This window comes from Cavia porcellus, unplaced genomic scaffold, assembly GCF_034190915.1.
Source record: "Cavia porcellus strain 051 isolate PalLab524CR breed Dunkin Hartley unplaced genomic scaffold, mCavPor4.1 scaffold_2, whole genome shotgun sequence".
NCBI classification, from domain to species: Eukaryota; Metazoa; Chordata; class Mammalia; order Rodentia; family Caviidae; genus Cavia; species Cavia porcellus.
Genome location: NW_026947485.1, coordinates 28866541 through 28886060, shown reverse-complemented (window position 1 = coordinate 28886060; position 19520 = coordinate 28866541). Strand labels below are relative to the sequence as shown.

At 42.0% G+C, this 19520-nt stretch overlaps 1 long non-coding RNA gene across 1 annotated transcript; it reads right to left on the bottom strand.

The window, feature by feature from the left end:
- Window positions 1–6255: 6255 nt before the first annotated feature.
- On the bottom strand, window positions 6256–11598 carry LOC134473887 (uncharacterized). The gene is made up of 4 exons (XR_010044369.1): window positions 11305–11598; window positions 8868–9133; window positions 7663–7738; window positions 6256–7078 (listed from the first exon to the last, which is right to left on the bottom strand). It is a non-coding gene; the product is annotated as an uncharacterized LOC134473887 (long non-coding RNA).
- Between the last annotated feature and the right edge of the window lie 7922 nt (window positions 11599–19520).

Genomic DNA, 19520 nt, shown 5'->3' with positions numbered 1-19520 from the left:
GAAGTCTTCAAGTGAACAGCATTACTTACAAGCTGCATGCTTCGTGACATCCTTTCGAGTTTGGTTTCTTTTGGAAGGCAGAGCAAGAACTGTCAATAGTGCAGTGAGATATTATAAGCCACAGCTTAGCGAAGCCTATGGTGCAAGTACCTGGCAGGTGCTCAGAGGAGGGCTCTTGGTAATGACTCCTCTTCCCTTGCCCTAAGGTAGTGGTAGCCCAGGGTGAAACTGGCAAGCCTCTGATGATTCTCTCACTTATGCAACAACCATTCAACAGCTGGTTGAAAGCTAGAGCTATTTAAAATGCTATGGTTATATCTAGATGGTCCCCGAAGAGCCTCGTGTGCTCATAGGAGGACTTTTGACCACGGAAGTGTGAGTTATTAGCAGATTAGTCCATTGATAAGTTTGTAGTTGACTTGCTCTGAGTCAGTGGGATCTGGTTGGAAGAGGTGGTCCCTGGCAGCGTGGCCTGGAAGGGTTTATCTCCAGCCTGCTCCTTCCTTACCCCTCTCTGCTTCCAGCCACCATGCTATAAGCCACTTCTCCTTTGCCATGCCCTTTTGCCATACTGTCCTTCCTTGGAGCCAGCCAACCATTATATATTGAAACTTCTACAAATTGCAGACCACAACAAACTTTTCCTCCCTTAATTTGCAAGTGTTGTGTCTCAGCAGATGACCAAAAAAAATTAACTAAGACATAGATTCTATCAGAGTATCAGAGTAGCTTTAAAAAATATGAGTTTGTTCCATACTTGTACAACACTTGGAGCAAACAGTCCAGGTTGGGGAAGCTCTGACACACGAGGTCACTTAGGCTTCCTTCTGGTTGCTCTGCCACTCTCCAGAGTGTCGTCTTTGTCTACACAGTTAGCTCAAATCACAGCACCTCCTTCCTCTCGCCTTCAGGAAAGACAACTAGATTAGGGATTGCCTTCTGAGCAAATGAGACAGAAAGTAAGCACATCTTTTTCTCTCCCTCTCCAAAACTGATGATTTTGTCACCTAACAACACAGCCTCAAAGGAAGCTGTGAAGTACGGTATAACTGGGCACCTGGCAGTGCTAACCATACCAATGTAAAGCCTGATATCCTGTTAGGTTCCGATGACATGTAGTCCTGCTCCCAAGAGTTTCCAGTCTAATGGAGAAGAAAAAGTCTAAACCTGAAGCCCCAGGAAAAGACTGAAGGTGGTGCTGTGACTGACACTAAGATACAGAGTGAGAAGATAAGAAAGCATCCGTGCAAAGCTGCAGAGACAGGATGAGCAAAGCTTAGACGTGAGGAGGAAGGAGGTAGCTACAGAACAGGGACTAGAGCAGCATCCCAGACAGAGGACCCAGTGCCCACAGGCCCTAGGCAGAGAGCTGGGTGTATCAGCGGCCAGTCCAGAGAGGAGGCTGGAGCAGAATGAGTGGGGAGCTGTATAGGGATGCAGAGGAATCAGGGCAAGATCCTGAAAGATCGTACAGGTCCCAGTGAAGAATGTCAATATTTGACATAGAGTAGGAAAGCAGGTTATAGGCTATGATTTACCTCTTTAAAGATCCCTGTGGCAGGGCCATGCTATATTTCCATAGCAGAATATAGCCATTATAGAATCCACTTACTATTCTGAGAAGGAAATTATGGGGCCAAGAGAATAAATATTGTCTCTAAAGAAAAATTTTAAGATAAGAAATGACTCCTCTGGTGGCCAAAGCTTCTCCAGATCTTCAGAGGGCCTGAGATTAGCCACACAGGACAGCAGCCTGTAGCCATGGCAAAACCCAGGGCCTCTGAGGCACCTTTGCTGGGAAATTATGAAATACCTGACATAGGCTACTTATGAAGCAAACAGAGGTTTATTTGGCTCACAGTTTGGGAGAATCAAAAGCCAAACAGAAATGTTTAAACATTATCTCTAAAGAATTTTAAAATGAGAAACCCTATTTAAGATGAGAAGTCCTATTGTTTTGGCCTCCATGGAGAGTGACAAAAGCCACATCTTAAACTGGAGGAAAGAGACGGAGATGGGTCCTCTAATCCCCTTCAAGGACACACCACTAATGACATAAGGACCTCCACTAGGCTCCTACCCCAATCCTCTATGGATAGAGGCAACCTATGGATCTGGTCTTCAAGCACAATGGATCCTCAAGGATATGATTAAATGATTAATTTATGACAGCAACCTATACTACTTCTGCATGCATTGTAAGCATTTAAGTCTTCAGAAACAGTTGAGAAGCCTGATAATGCAAGAGGCCTTGATTTCTTTAGCCCTTGGTTTATAGAATAATGATAATTTCAGATAAAATGTGACTCATTTGTAAATATTCTGAAACCTTAGAGATGAAAGGTTATTTCAAACCTTTGTTATATGAATATATATGCAAACTGTGTCTGCACTAACTCAAATTCTAAATTAGTTGCAATGTGAACTAATCATTTCAAGCATTAACGCTTGGCCTTGGGATGAAATTAAAGGGGAAACATTTAGGCAGCATCACTGGAGAATTACCCTCAAAGAAGATCACTAAATCCATTAATATTTTCCTAAGGGAAAAATGAAAGTATCATCAGCTTCTAATTCTAAACAAACAAACAAAAAAATAAGCTTGTGGACCATAAAAAACAACCTCGTGTGGGAACCCTGAATTATGATTTTCAGACCTCTCATTTTCAGTGTAACTAATGATTCCTAATATATTCAACAAGGAAATGTAAAATAGAAATTCAGGGCCAGGACTGTAGCTCCGAGGCACAAGTACCTGCCTGGCAATCTTGAGGTCATGAGTTCGATCCCCGGTACCAAAAGAGAGATCTCAGATTTATCCTCCCAGAGTGGTCATAGGAACTGTAATGGTACAGAAATATTACCTGTGTAGCTAAGTCCCAAGCACAGCTTAGAGGTAGAGAAGATGTACCAACAATGAGTGTGAGAGGAGTCATGTGAGAATACAAATAAAGAAAAATAGAAGTAAAAACACTAGTCCAGGGCACTATTTACTAAGCTACTCTGGGCTTCCCACTCTTCTAAGACAATGTTCACGCATGGTCTTTGCCTGACAGGCAACATCCCTCACTCTTTTCTCCCTTCTAAGCATCCCGTCATTCATCCACTAACATTTATGGAGTATCTGTTGTGGACCAGACACAGAGCTGGTCCCTGAGCCTACAGAGATGAGTCAAGCATGGCCCTTCTCCTCAAGGAAATCACAATCTCACCAAGAAAGGACACCAAGAAATGAAAAATCTGAAAAGAGATCTAAAAGAGAAAAGTGCCGAGTGTTGAGAGTGCCTAGGAAAGCAATGACTCAGAGCAGGCAGCACAGAGGGCAGGTTTTAGTCTCTGAGTCAAAATGTACTTCTCCAAGCTGTTAGAAGAAAAGAGTATGGGCCTGGGGTGGGGTGGGGGCGGGAAATGAGTGATGGGCACACTGAGATGGCCTGGGTCAGTGGTGGCAAACCTATGGCACACGTGCCTCAGCAGGCTGTTTGATCATTGAAAGCTCTAAAAGGTTTGCCATCACTGTGCTAAGCAGAGGTGAGCAGTTAAGTGAAAAAAGCAAACAGCACTTGCACAGAGTGGCAGGACTAAGTCGGGGTTTGAGGAAGGCAGATGGCAGCAGCATTATGTGGGCACCCTCCTCATTTGACCTTGGGACACGCCCTGAGCAGATGAGTCTCCTCTCCAGGCACCTCTCATCGCCATGAGAGCCCTTCTGTGTTCTGCACTGGTGACTTCATCCTGGGTTGCTCACAGAGGCTGTGGGTCATTAGTCAGGGCACAGTGAGCATGGTTGTCCTGCATCTCAGCTGGGCAGACCTAAAGCCTGGGGCGACTCCACCAATGGAGCTGGAGCCAGCCGGGCTTTGACGTGAGGTGGTGCAAAGTTCAGATGGCTGATTGGAGCTCCTCCCAAGGACACACTCAAAACCTATGGCCATTGTAGGATGCAGGGAGTTTGGAGGCAAAGAGCTGGGAGCTCAGGGTTTTTCACTGCTTAAGATAACTTATTTGGCTGCTACATATGTACTTGCTTTTGTTGTATTTCTTATTGCATCAGGTAACTGCTATCCAGTAAAAAAAATCCTCCAAAATATGATCTGCTCATCTGTTTGCAACCTCTGCTCTCTTCCACACCCTCAACTCTGCAGCAGACAGTTGCATGGCACTGCCCGCAGAGGCTCTATTCTGTTTCCTCCCTTGCTTTTCCAGATTTTTCCCTCCACTCATGTGTTTTCTGTGTGCCTAATAACCTCGTACTTCCCTTTCACAATTCAGTTCTGATGTCATCTTGTCTTGGAAACCTTGCCAAACCTCAAAGTACAGATCAGTGCCCTCCTCCACTCTGGCTCCCCTTACACGAGGAATTCTGCTCTACACTGAGCTGCAATTTATAGTCATTACCACCCCTCCCGCTGTCCCATGATCCCTCAAAACTCTTGCAGGTTGGAGATTTCATTACTCCTTTTGTCATCTTTCCAGCTCTCAAACATCGTAGTATCTACCGAATGTTGGTTTTTTGTTTGTTTGTTAGTTTGTTTTTTGGTTGTTTTTGTTTGTTTGTTTGTTTGTTTGGGGTTTTTTTTTTTTTTTGGTCTTTTTTTCCTTTTTTATTGGTACCGGAGATCGAACTCACAACTGCCTGCTTGCAAGGCAGGCACTTATGCCGCTGAGCTAAATCCCCAGCCCCTATCTACCGAATGTTTAACCGACCTGGACTTTTCATAGTAACTTTCAATATAATCCTTCACATTTTAAAAGCATTTTACAGAGCTTACTGTAGAAAAGCCCACTTACCATTTTTCGGCTTTAATCATTTTTATGTTTTTTATTTGTTCATATTTGCAGTATATAATAATCATATTCTTATGGAAAGTTGCTACATGTATATAATATACAAACTCTTTTATGTTCCCTTCCCTTCTCTTTCTTCCCCACTCACTCCATCTCTTGAAGGAAACAATAATAGATCAGAAGTGTGAGATGATTTGCCCAAACGCACTGATCAAGAAAGTGGCAGCGCTAAGACTTATTCCTCGAGGGTCTGATCTGTTCGGAGCTCGTGGATAACATGATAGAGGACTGGCACTGAGTACTCAGCCTCAAGTTCAAGGATTTACTTGGGGTACCATCTCCATCCAGTGCCCAGGGTCACACCCTAGCTCCATCAATTCTAATCCGAGCACCACTGGAAGGGAAGGCTGAGGTCGGACTTCCAGAGCCAAGGGGAGGCAGCGCACAGTGAAAGATTACTAGGGAAGTAGCCGCCCAGCTCAGGTTCAAACTGTGGTCAAGTCGGCAGGGCCACAGCTAGCAGCAGAAAGGATAAGAGCTTGAACTATTTCTTTTGCAACTCAGCCCCTGCTGTTGAATGGCAAAGCAAATTTTGTGTCAGAGTCTGAGTCCTATTGAAAGCATTGTAAATTCAAAACTATCAGAGAGAGCTGGGAATATATCTCTGAGGCATAAGTGCCTGCGTGGCAAGTGAAAGGTCCTGAATTCGACTCCCAATACAAAAAAAAAAAATTCTCAGCACAAATTTCTGAGATCTTCAGGTGCTTATGAATTGTCTTGGTTTAATTATTTATTTCTTAAGCAGAAAATATAGAGCTTGAAATTCCAAAGAAAAAGAGAAAAACTGTCCCTCATTCCTTTGTCTCCCTACCACCAATTTCTCCTCAAAAGCATTTCATGAATATTCAGGAAAACGTGTGTGCATGCACACATACATTCTTTTCTCCTATTTTCAAATAAAGAGTGACAATTGATGTGCTATTCTACACACTGATGCATTTTTTCACTTTAAAATGTCAAAATTCCTTCCACATCGGCACACACAGCGGCACAATGTGCCTTTGCATGACAACACCAAAATTTGCTTAACTAGTTTCCTGTTGAGGAACAGTTAGTTTGTTTCCCATCTGCCATTGTTATAAATAACATAGCAATAAATAGTCTGATAGATGCATCGTTGTGACCGCATGTGAGTGTATCTATAAGACAGATGTCTAGCCATGGAACTGCGAGATTGCAGGGTGTGGACATTTGTAATTTCACGAGGGATTGTTGCCCCATGGCCTTCTAGTAACGGGTACTAATTTAAAACCATATCAGAGCTGTAGAAGAGAACTTCCATACCCATGGAAGCCTTTAACATGTCACCCATCAGGAATGGTGAGAGGATTCAAAGAAGTCACAAACACTAAACAATTTCTCTGAATTTAAAACATAAAGATGGTGGGAATCAAAACCACAATGAGATACCACTTTACATCCACAAGGATGGCTTTAGTGCAAAACAAACAAGTGTTCAGGAGGACACAGAATAACTAGAACTCTTGTACTAGGCTGATGAGAATATAAAATGGTGCAGCCAATTTGGAAACACGAAGTTTATCAAAATATTACACAAAATTACCATATGGCCTAGACATTCCATTCCTATACATATACCCCAAAAAATGGAATATAGGTTCTTAAACAAATATTTCTACATGAATGTTTATAGCAGCAGTGTTTTTCGCAATGACCAAAAATTGGGAACAAGTCAAATATCTATGAAAGGGTGGATAAACAAAATGTGATATGCATCTAGATGAAATGTTACCCAGTCATTAAAAGAATGAAATTCTGGTACAAGATACAATATGGAAGAACTCAGGAAACATTACACTATGTGAAAAAAAAGCCAGACACAAATGGCTCCATGCCACATGATTGCTTCTACAGGAAATATTCAAAATAGGGAAATCTACTGAAACCAAATGCAAATTGATGGATTCAGGGTGGTGGAGGGAGAGAGAGGAAAATGGAGTCACTGGGTCCCGGGTTTCCTTTGGAACTAGATACACCTGGCAGTCACCCAACACTATGAATGAACAATGTACCACTGCAACTGCACACTTCAAAATGGTTAATATTTGTTATGTAAATTTCACTTCAACAAAGGAAAAATTTTAAGGTAGAAATGTCTTCTTTCCACTGTACTGATATTCTTGGTCATCGGCTTTTTGTCACCTGCTTCTCTGGAATCCCCTCCAGATTCCTCTACATAGAGAAAGCAGGAGAACTTCCCAGCGGCTCTCTGGGAAGGAAGAACACAAACACTAGTTCACAGCACATGCCAGGCAGTGAGTCTGCTGCTCGTTACCCATCTTCCCATAAACTCTTCATCAGAACCCTGCATATCATCCTCTTCCTTTGACAGATGACTTGGTGTACAAGTGGCCTGCCTGGTGTGACTTAGCTATGAAGCAGCAAGTCACAACTGTAAAGCCAACTTCTTTCTGTCAAGCTCTCAGGAGGAGTCAGGGACAATAGACCCTTACCACCCCCAAGAACCACTCTTGATTGTACAGTGACCTGGGCTTCTGGCCAGGCTGCTCTCGGGGAAGCTCCTGTCTCCTCTTCAGGGGACCTGCTACTGCTACAGCTAACCACAGGCATTTCCTGAAGCCCAATGTGACCTGGCTCACTCGCCAACCTAACAAGTGATTGAGTTCATGGCACCCCATAAATGCTACATGAATTAAACTGAGCTTAGTAGATTAGAATAAATGAAATAAAATAATTCATACTGTCTATGGCCTTACACACTCAAATTCTGATGTTTGAATAAAATGATCCTATTGTGATATAAAGTGAAGGGAGCTCTGATGCTAAACAGACCTAGCTGCAAATCCTGGATCTGCTGCTCCCTGGTTTGTGTCCTTGAGAACTCAGTTGACTCATCCATAAAGTGGGACTACAAAATATAAGGAGAAATTAACAGTGCAATGTGAGAAGGTGACTACCACATTTCATTGACAAACTATTCATGAAGGACATACTGTATATAAGGCAGCATGCTGGGGTTTTAAAATAGGTTTTTGATAAAGTTAAGGCAAACATAATTCCTGAATTAAGAGACTTTCATTCTAATAAAAGAAACAGCCATTAAATAACTAATTATAATTAGGAGCCTCACCTAATTGGAGGAGAAGCAAATATCTGGGAAGGCTTTTTGAGGGAGTAACTTGGGAGCTCAGGCTGAAGCATAAGGAGATGTTAACTGGGTCAAAGCAATGTTCCTGCAAAAGGGACAGTAGGTGCAAAGACCCTGAGCAGGAAATGAACGTGGCAAGCTTGGGTACCTAAAAGGCAGCCAGTGTGGCAGTGCCCAGACTTTTAGGAGACGGGGGAGGGAAGGTACATTCACTGCTAAGTAAAACTCACATGCCCAGTGCTGCCCATCTCGGCACCCTGCCATTGACGCTCACCAGCCCCTTTGCTGGTCTTTCTGCTTGCTTTGTAAGCTTCTCCTGCTCATTCTTCAGGGAACTATTACAAGGGCTTTTAAAAGACACAACCAGGTTCAAATCAACCTCCACTTAACATTCTCCAGTGGCCACCTGTTGTTTTCAGGAGACTAAACATTGTCATCCCTCATGTATCTTTTCATCCGTTGGTCCCGGGAAGCCTCCTCTCCTAAAGAAACATCCCCCACCTTCAGCTCTTGTTGCCAAGATAGCTATGGATTACACAAGAGAATACACCACCAACCCAATCCCATACCCAGGAATGGGGAGCACAATTCAGAGCAAGTACTCTGAGTCACGGCATGGAAACTGAGCCAAGGTTGGAGATAAGAATTAAAACAGTATAGAATCGATCCAAACGTCTTTCATGGGAGCTTGAAATAAAGAATTCCACAGGAATGTCCAAAAGGAGAAAGGGTTCTATGATGCATACACACACACACACACACACACACATCGTGGGTTGGGGGCAGTGAGAATGCAAATGAAACAAGGTAGAGAGAGGAGAAATGTGATAAAGACAGACCCTCGGGCCCAAGAGAAAGACAGGGCTTCCCTGGCCCCAGACACTCTCACCTCCTTCCGGTTTCTGGTTCCTCCTGCCCTAGACTGGCCAGCTCTGCCTCATTCTGACTCAAGTTGGCCACTAGACCTTTTTCGTCCCTTGTCATCCAAGGAGGAATCTCCGACCCTGAATCTTCTGGGTTAAACTAGACTGAACTCTCTTCTGCCTCCGCTCAGGGTTTCCAAGAGGGCGGCTCCTGCCAGAGTCATCAGCCTCTTGCTCTTTGCCATCTCCTTTGGCTCTCAGAGTTTACTCACAGCTGATGTTCCCTGGGCATCTGTGAGATAAAAGTGAGAAAATGGAATTTACCTCCATAACAACGGCTGGGCAAGATTGTAATCACAGGCATTTGGGAATTATTTTTCTCATCAAATAACAGTTTTAACTGACATACCCTGGATGCAAAATGGCATTTTTCCAATGTGGGACCTAAAGTGATCCTGGAACAAAAAGGCTGGAGGGAAGAGGTGGAAGGGAAACAGAAGGGGCAGGTGGGGAGGTCTGTGACACCTGTGGTAGAAAGTATTTACCTACAGGCGAATATCTATAAGTACCTGCTCTCTCACTAAATTTGCATGATCATGATAGCACATCACACAGAGAGAAATGTGCATCTGGCTTCAGAGCCTACACTTCCTTCTATTCTTTTCTTAGACAGAACATTTAAACCACACATAAGGAGGAAGCTGTCCACAGTGACACAGAGCTGTGCCCTTCTTGCAGGGGTCTGGTGCTTGTTATCGTATTTGTTATTACTGTGTTGACCTTGAGGGCCACAATCATGGTGTTCCACTCCATTCTGGAAATGGAAGCATGTGCAGCCTTTCAGGACCCAGGACCATCCCTGGACACAGGTAGGCAATGATTCCCTGTGCCTTGGCCACAAACCCACAGGTACAAAGCCAAGCTATTTGAATAAGTGGTCAATCGGCCTGCTGGGTCTTCTTATGAACTGGAGAGACAGCTCTAGCTGTGATGGAAATAATCCAGTGATGTGGCAAAAATGAATACGAAATAGTCTGGCTGTCATCTGCTTATTCTGTGCAAATGCCCAAAGGCATCCTTTCCAGGCATCCTCTGTGTTGAAATTCATGAAACCATATGCACATGCAGCAAGAAGCACTTTTAGCAAATACTGTTTCCCTTTCCCTTTTCAGACTGCCTTGGTACTAGGGGCCCATGTGACTAATCCCGACCAAAGGTCTGTGGATTATTTCTAGGCAGACATAGTCAGACCAATCTTCTGCATCCACCTCTGTCCTGGCCACCCAGTCCTGAGAGCACGGTTGAGGGATGGGAAAGGGAGGCCCAACAAGAATGTGACTTGGCATGAACAAGACATGAAATTTTCTGCATTCAGTCAGAGATTTCAAAGTTTATATGTTAACACAGCCTCGCTCAGTTCATTCCTACTCCGGGTCTCACACTGCCAGATTCTAGGCAGGGAACTCTGGAGTTTGTAGTCTTCATCGGGAAACCGGGCAGGCATTCCACATCGGATTTGTGAGGCTCGGGCCACAAAGCTGACAACTGGGTAGAGATACCACTAAGCAAAACCATCCCTGTAATTCCTGCAGGAGGGGCAAGTGTCTTGAGATAAAGTCAGCCTGACAAGCACACAGGTAAAACCCAAAAAAATAAAATTTCCTTGAGCAGAAGGCACAAATGTGGTCACCAGGCAGCCTTAAGTTGTCGCACTAACTTCTAACTTTGTGACATAAACTATTGTAAAACAGAAAAACAGACCAGTATAATGAATTTTTATTCTGCTTGTCATGCAGACAATTGTTTTTATTTGTCAGTGTAGTCGTATGTATCCCATTTTTTTTTTCTTTCCCTGTAGCACTTTTAAAACATTTATCCAATAACTGGCCTATAGCTGTCATCCCAGATTAGCTAGCTGGCATCTATCTATCTACACCCTTCTACAGTTCATTTGTTTAAATCAGGACCCAAACAAGTTCTAAACAGTGAATTCTGTTGATAGTGTCTTTAAATACTGATTATAGATGCAATAGTTTACCATACACATTTTAAAATTCCATTTATACACATTAGCTATAAACGCAAAGAAATGCATTTTTAAGGCTCTGTCTAGTCTGATCTCTCATGGGGGCCAAAGAAATGTTGCAGACATCAACTGAAATATCAACAGCCACCAGATCATGTCTGGTCCACAAAAGCCACACAGTTAAATGTCCAGTCAGACCTCCTGTAGCAAACACACATGACATGTGGCCCCTGAAGCAAGTCAGAGCTGAGACCCAGATGGACTCTTCAGAAAATGCCTTCACAATGAAAAGAGGCTCTGCAGGATATGTGTCCATCTTGTTTGCTCCAGGATACATGAAGATGCCATCTGAGCCATAAGAACTATAGGGACGGTAGTATTCTATCAGATAAACCAGAAAGTGGCCCATGACTCTGGTCCTTATATTTGTTACTTACCAGGAATAAGTGACTTCTGTGAGACAGCAGCTGGGAAAGGTATTTGGTTCATGCTTCTGGAAAGGAATGGACCAGCCTCAGGTTTAAGCCTGTGACTTTGGCTTAAAGTGCAATACCATCAGCTGTGAACAAGTGTGACCAAAGGTCTAATCTTGCATGGTTGGCTCACTACCAATGTCAGATGATTATCATCTACTGTTAATGAAGAACTAAAGAACATTTTGCAGACTAAAAGAAGGAGGCAGAAAGACAAAAGGTGAAAGACAAATAGGGACAGAGACACAGAAGGTAAGAGTAAGGATGCATCCATCCATTCATCCATCCATCCACCCACCTAACATCACAAGAAAGAGCAAGAAGGAGCCAGAGGAAGGGTTAGGCAGAAATCAAGCAACCATGAGATTAAAAAAAGCAGAGTGAAGATAAAAACTATCTTCCCAAGTCTGACTGTTTGCTGGAGAACACGGCTCCAAAAATAAGCCACTGCAAAAGACACTTACAAGCACCCTTGTGGTTTTGCACAAAGAACACTTTCCAGCCAGCTTGCGGAGTTGCCCATGCTGGCTCCCAGGGTCCTCTGAACAACCAGCCTTTGTTCTGTCTTCCTGCCGTGGTAGAAATAGGAGCAATCAACACACAGCATATCTGATATGGGTTATAGATTTCAAAAGGGACTCAACCACCAAAGAGAAAGTGGAAAAGACAGGAGAAAACAGACAGCTGTGGCTGGACGATGTGCCAATTAAGTAGTCTTGTTTGGAGTAACTTCACATGGCAGTGAGATCAGGGCATGTAAATGATCAAAAGCAGTTGGGACCCTAACCCATCAGTCATGAACGATGCTTAAGGCTGGTCCCTTTGAATGCTGTTTTAGCAGTGGTCTCCTACAATACATCTTAAGGAACATTTATACTGTGTTCACTGTGCATTCAACTGTGGCCACTTCAAAGGTTTAGCCAAGTATTTTATGGCCATGGTAAAGGGTTCTTATTGATTTAAATTACAAGCTTGGCTCCCGTCAGCTCCACTTGAGGGCAAAAATGCAATAAAATATCCCACAGCACAAGAGACAGACATATCGCATTGAAAATCTTCAGAGATCTTTTTCACTATAATCACTCTCAATGATATTTATTTATGTGGGCAAGGTTATCAGAGAGATTTGTCCACAATCTTTAAGTTATGGGTGCTTGTCTTGGTTTGGGTGTTTGTTTTTTTAAAAATCTAGCTCTGATCCTGGCCACCCAAAAAGGTCATAAGTGCATGCTGTGTCCCTGGTCTTAGAAGTGCTCACCTCTCCCTGGCTGCTGACAGAATTGCTTATTCCAAGCACAGTGACATTGACATACTGGTCATCATAGCTGAGGGATTATGGTTTTCAGTTCTCCAATTATTTGCATATCCAGCAGGCCAGGCTCAGATGAATGAGTGGTGTCAAAACGTGAACGACAAGCTTATCAAGGCAATGGAAGGCTATCCCAGGATAAATTGTCAGGGGGACAAACTTCACTATGGAGACAGACAAGAACATGCTTTCTATTGGAGGACTGCGAAATTGAGAGGGATTCGGAAGCTGTCAATATGCAACACTGCTTATGCTAGTCACAAAACCCTGGGGTGCTCAACACAAAAGCAGCTGCCTTGCCCTGAGAAAAAAGCAGAAAGCCAAAGCCGGATAGTCAGTCTGCTTCATTCCTGATTCCTTTCTAATAATTTGCCTGAAACATACTCAAGACAGAGCTAACCCCTGGACTTATACAGAAAATAGCAAATGACTATTACATATTTGACATTTGAAATAACATGTTTCTGGAGGGTTGGTATTACAAGAGTCATTTCACTTCAAAATGTTATTCCTAATGTAATTTTTTAAAATTCATAAGAAGCACTTGCTAGAATTCAGTGTAGCACTAAAGTCACTCAAAAGACAGAGGTCAAATTCATTTCATTTCTTTTATGTTTTCTTCTCTCTGCTAGATGAAATAAATGATTAAGCCTAGAACACTTGGCAGTTCAGCGAATGTGCTCCGTGGCACCATTACAAGATCGATTTTCTCAATACAGGAGTCTTTCTAGGGTGCACATTGCTTAGCTGACATCTGTCGCCGTTGTCATGGCAGCACTCTCTCCAGCATAGTGAGAGGTCAGGCCTGACAGGGAAGGCCTCGCCAGCTCTACCCCAGTCACTTCAAGGTTAACAGCCAATGGACCAAAGAAATAGGCAATTATAGTACAGTCAATTCCGGTTAAGGAAATATCTGAGAAGTAAATATGTCTGATAAGTGGATGGAAATGAAACAGCCAATGCCATTGATGCAATCCCATAATATCAATACCATTTTGTGGTGCAGTTTGGTTGTTCCATGTAAAATTTCCATGCTCAAAGAAATGTAACAAGAGAGGGAATAAGAAAAATTCATTATGTCGCCATTAGCCTCTGTACTTGAGGGACCCGCAGATGGGTGGGTAAGCAGTAGAAGAACAAACCTTCTTCAAGGAAAAAGTGCAAAAATCCCCTGGACCTGCACCCCTGTTGGTTTAGTCCTCTGATTCTTCCAGCTTCATATCTACCTAGACAATTCTAGGCATTTTGAAGAAAAGTGACTTTAAAATCACAATCCTCATTCCCATCTCATATTAATGAAGCTTATTATTTATCAGGATACAAATCCTTCCTATGAGTTACAACGACCCTGGAATACATCATATTATTCTTAAAAAGTTCCAAGTCACCAATATGTTACAACTAATAATTCTCAAATATATGCATTTCCACTAAAGCATAACCTTTGATAGACAGAGAAAAGGTATGGTTTTAATAGATGTTCGTCGGGGAGAATTAGAAAAATGGCAAGTGGAACTAAAATGTAAAGATTTTCAATTACAAGTTACATCACCCAGGAATTCAGTTACTGACAATGTCTTCAGGTAGTGCCTCCTGAAATTCATTACAGTGGGCACATTTGTATTACACACTCCTGATTAAATCTTGTAGTTAGCATAAAGAGATCTTTGGCTTTCATCAAGCACCTCAAAGAATGGCAATGACTTTTCTTCAACTTTGAGATTTTGTTACAAATGAAGAACAATGGGAAATTATGAGTGTGTATATATAATATATTATAAAGTATATCTTATATATCATTTACGTAATATATAGGAAAGTAAGAGTACATATATAAATGTTTTGCATAGATATTTTACCTATATGCATATACACATTTATGTATGATTTTATACATAAAACCACTGTGGTTACTCATTTCAGATTCTTATGAGAATGTTTTCAGTTGTGCTTAGTGACTTCTGAGGTCTGTGGTCCATCCTCAGTCACATGGAGAGGTGAAATCTCTTTAAGCAGTGTTCCAGTTGCATTTTGTCAACTTGTTTCTGTGAGTACCACTTTTAAGCCAAAGCCACTAGTGTCTCCCTTGTGCTGGCTGTGCACCTAATGTGACCAGCTGACGTGACTCCACAAACAGGTGACTTTATTTGAAAACTCAGCAATATTTTAGAAGGGTTACGTGTGGATTCAAGAAAGAGTAATCCACTCAAATAGCTTCAGTACAGAGGATTTTGTTGTAAAGATATAACAGGCAATCCTGCAGAGGACTGTAAACATAGACAAGACACAAATTATATTCAGGCTGAGTGCAAAGTAGAACTGGAATGTGATATCAGAAGGCAGGGCTATTCTCTCTAAGGTATTTCATCTCGCCATGCTGTTCTTACTCTCTCTTTACCTCTTTTTTCCAACCAGTTTCCTCTGCAAGCAACATGGCTTAACTTGGCATGACCTTTCAGATAGAGCTCTATCCTCTTCCATTCAGCTTCTCAGTGTCCCAGTTCCAAATTCCTGTAACAGTCTGGTCAGCTCTGCCCGGACAGTAAATTGGTGCTCTTAAGGTCAGGTGCTTGCTCACTTGTGCTTAATTAGTTGGGATGGGGGTAAGAGCAGGTAAGGGGTTATGAGCAAAGCCTACAGTTTAAATGTGACTGCCCTGGTGGACCCTTAACAAGGCAAGATACACACTGAAAACTCATGACAGATATGACACATGAATAAAAATTTCCCACATATCCCAAAGCTTTCAGATAAGAATTCTTAAACGGAACGATGCTGAGATGGGTGTTCATTCGACAATATAATCATGAATTCGTTTTACTTGCAGTATATTCAGTCACCTATATTGATATAAAATGACCACCTCTGCAAAAAAAAAGGTACACGAGCTCCTCCTTCTTAATTTCAGGGGGAAAATGCACTCGGGAAAACAAAATACCTTGCTTTCCACCACGGGCCTTCACCAGCTTTGTATCCTATGCTCCTGCAACCTGTGTTTGCCCTGCAGAGAAGCTAACCTGACCTCAGTCTGTTCCCTATCCACCTCCCTTCCTCTTCCCCATGCCACCTCCACACAATGCTGCCACGCTACCCTCTCTCTGGGCCAGACAGTCATGAATTATGATGAACATGTGGAGACTTTCACAGAACAAGCGAAGGGAATGCCTGGCCTCTGGAAGTAGGGCATTTTCTCTTAAATGGACACTGGATTTCATTTGCTAAGAGCAAGCATGCAAGGTCTGTCCTTGAGGGCCAGCTCCCTCATAAAGCCTTCCCTTGACTACCTAGATGAAAAATCAATAATCCCTCCTTAGAGAAAGCATTTATTGTCTCTACCCCTGTTTCCCAAATGTGAGAACTTGTGGTTCCTGAAATGATAAACCTACAGGCCCTGTCTGAGAATCAGTACAATTAGAAGTCAGGTCCTATCACTTGAGAGGACACCTGAGCCATCTTAAGTCATAAAATACGGACATGAAGTCACATGGCAGTTCTAAGGTATTAGCCAGATGTTCACATGACCCAGGATATTCCTCTACTAGTATTTAAATGATCATTAAAATAAAGGCACAAATCATCGCCATCATTAAAACTCAATTGCAATACATCATTTGAGACCTGGGATGCCTGGGATGCCCCAAGGGCTCTCACGCCACATGGGCCCCTATGGAATTAACCAGATGCCACCTCCACCATTCTGAACTGACTGTGAAGCTCTGACTTCTGAAATGCTGAGCACCCTCCACAGCTTGGTAAATTATATATCTTCTGTTTACACTTGATCAAAGCCATAAATCCCAGGCTTGTTTGGAATAGTGATAGATTTCCAACTTGCTCACCTGTACACCTTGTCAAAACACCCCTCCTGGTCTGGCACAGACCTTGGGATGCTAGACTCACCTTCTGAGCAGGAATGCCTATTATTGCTAAAGCAACAGTGCCAATGACTACTTTATGCTCTCATATGATAGAAAAATGCAGTGCTGACTCTGTAAAAGATTTTCTGTTATGTGTCATATGGCACAGATAGAGATGAATTTTTTTATCCTTTGTCTTAATTATTTTTCTCTGAGTGATTTTTTCCAAACTTGTGCAGTAGCTATTTTTATCATCCTTTGTTCAATATGTAAGATGCCAAAAACTGTGCCAGGCATCTGAGAACACAGATATCTCATAGTCTAATGGAAGAGATAAATATATAAATAGACAATGCAATGGAACAAATTCTTCAAACAAGGTGCCTACCAAAGACAATGAAAAAAATATTGTTAACACTCATGCAGGCATTTCAGGAGAGCATTTTAAGTGTATTGTATTGTTATACATTATTGCATAACAAGTTACCCAAAACATAGCTGTTTAAAATAAAATAAAATTTTTTCCCAACAATTTCTGTGGGCTAAGAAATTAAGGGTTAGCTTAAAATTTCTCCTGAGGTTGTGCATGGATCTTGGAAAGATGCCTGCATTCTCCTGTGAGCTCCACTGGGCTGCTTGAGCACACTCAGCTCAACAGGCTTTCCTTAGATTAAACTGAAACATTTGGGAGGAAAAGGAGAAAGGGAGAAGACAGTGTCTTTTATGTCCTAATCGTGGACATCCTGTTCATTCATTTTCTGCATATTTCAGAACTAAAAGTTACTAGATATAGCCTATACTTAAGAAGATGAAAATTAGGACCGGGTGTTTAGCTCAGCACCCTGAGTACCTGCCTGGCAAGCAAGAGGTTGTGAGTTTGATCCCTGGGGGTGGGGGTGAGATGAAAATTAGATACTATCTTTTGAAGGGAAAAGTATCAAAGAACTTGTGGGCATCTGTTATGGTTTGTGTCTAGATGCCCCCCCCCAGCCTCATGCAGTCATGGGTGAGGGTGGAGGTGGCTGAATTTAGAGTGTGTGATACTGGGATTAGGGGCACGTGATTTGTAAATCAGTCCGCTAATTGGTTTGGCATAGTTCTGGCTAGGATTAAGGATGTAAGTGCTATGCCCATCCTAGGGCAGGTAGCCTGCATACAATACAACGGTCAGAAAGAGTTTTGTCTCCCTCATTGTTGCTTTGGTACCTTGTGGGCACCATGAAGTATTCTCCTCTGTGATGCCTGACTGCCACACCATCCTGCCTTGGAGCCAGCCGCTTATGGACTGTCAACTGTGCCACTATCAACTGTAAGCTGAGTAAACATTTAACATAAACATTTAACATTTCCTTCATTTCACTTTGGATGTCTGGGTATTTTGTCTCAGAAATGAGAGGAAAGTAACTAAGACAGTATCTTTTAAAATCACCAACAATGCTGAAGAATGAATAGGAGATCTTTGCAGAGAAGCTGAAGGAAGGCCATATGAGACCCCAGAAGATGTGGCAAAATAGGGGTTCCAATAAAAATGTGGGGCTCATAGATGATCTTCAAATTCTTCAGCTTTTAGTTAGACAAAATCTTACGAGGAAACCCAGGGTAGAAAATAACTAAAAATAGTTCTGCAAGGATGGAAGCGGATGAAGGAAGGTGGAAAGGGATTTCCACCCTACGACTGTCTCCACAGGGACGCCTGAGAGCCCCCGAACATCACAGATTGTTGGAAAGCCTTGAATGCAGCCTGACATTATAGCAGCCCTAGTCCTTACCTACACTATAAAGCATACTCTCTGTTAATCTTTGTTTAACCAGGTAACAAACATGCACTTTTCTTATCATTGGAATATATCCAAATAAAAAGACAAAATTTGTATTAATTTTGTATAATTTAGACCAAAAAGTACAATTTTATTTATCCTAATGAGTGAATTTAATATAGTGATAGGCAGAAGCCTCATGAACAAAGCATAAATAGCACAGGAAATACTTCAAAGAGTCAACAGCTAGAATCTCATCTTACTAAAAAGCTTTTGCACATCAAAAGAAATCATCAACAAAGTGAAGAGAAAGAGTACGCAAAAAATTTCAGTCAACTGTCCCTCAAACAAACGATTTATATCAAGAATATATAAAGAAATGAAAAAAATTAAGACCTCCCAAAGACTCAATCCAAACATGGGCATCTGGGATGATCACACACTTCTTAGATAAACACATACAAATGGCAAACAAATATATGAAAAATGTTCAACATCATTGTTCATTTGAGACATACAAATTAAAACAACACTGAAATTTCATCTCACCCCAGTAAGAATGACTGTTATCAAGAAATCAACCAATAGGGGCTGGGGATTTAGCTCAGTGGCATAAGCACCTGCCTTGAACGCAGGCAGTCCTGAGTTTGATCCCTGGTACCGATAAAAAGGAAAAAGACAAAAAAAAAAAAAAAAAAAGAAATCAACCAATAACAAATGCTGGAGGGGCTGTGGGGAAAAAGGAACCCTTCTCTGCTGTTGAGGGGAATGTAGAGTGATACAACCACTGTGGAAATCAGTGTGATGATTCCTCCAAAAACTAGGATTAGAGGTCCCATTTGACCCAGCTATTCCCATTCTGGGTATTTTCCCAGAAGAATTAAAAACCTCATACCACAGCGATACATGTGCACCAATGTTTATAGCAGCATAACTTGTAATAGACAAATCTTGGAAACAACCCAAAGGCCCATCAACCAAGGAACTGATAAAAATTATGTCTTTTTATACAATAGAGTACTACTCAGTTATAAAGAAGGATAAGTTGAGACATTTATAGTAGATGGACGCAACCTGAGACTATACTCATAAGTGAAATAAATCAGACTTGCATGTGTAACATCATATTGTCTCCCTAGTGTAAGAAGCTGTAACAGTAAATAAGATCCAAAATGTACAATAGATACTGTAAAATGAGAAGAAACAGTTCAAAAGGAAAAAGAAAGGATGGGGAAAGGAAAAAAGAAGGAAAGGAAA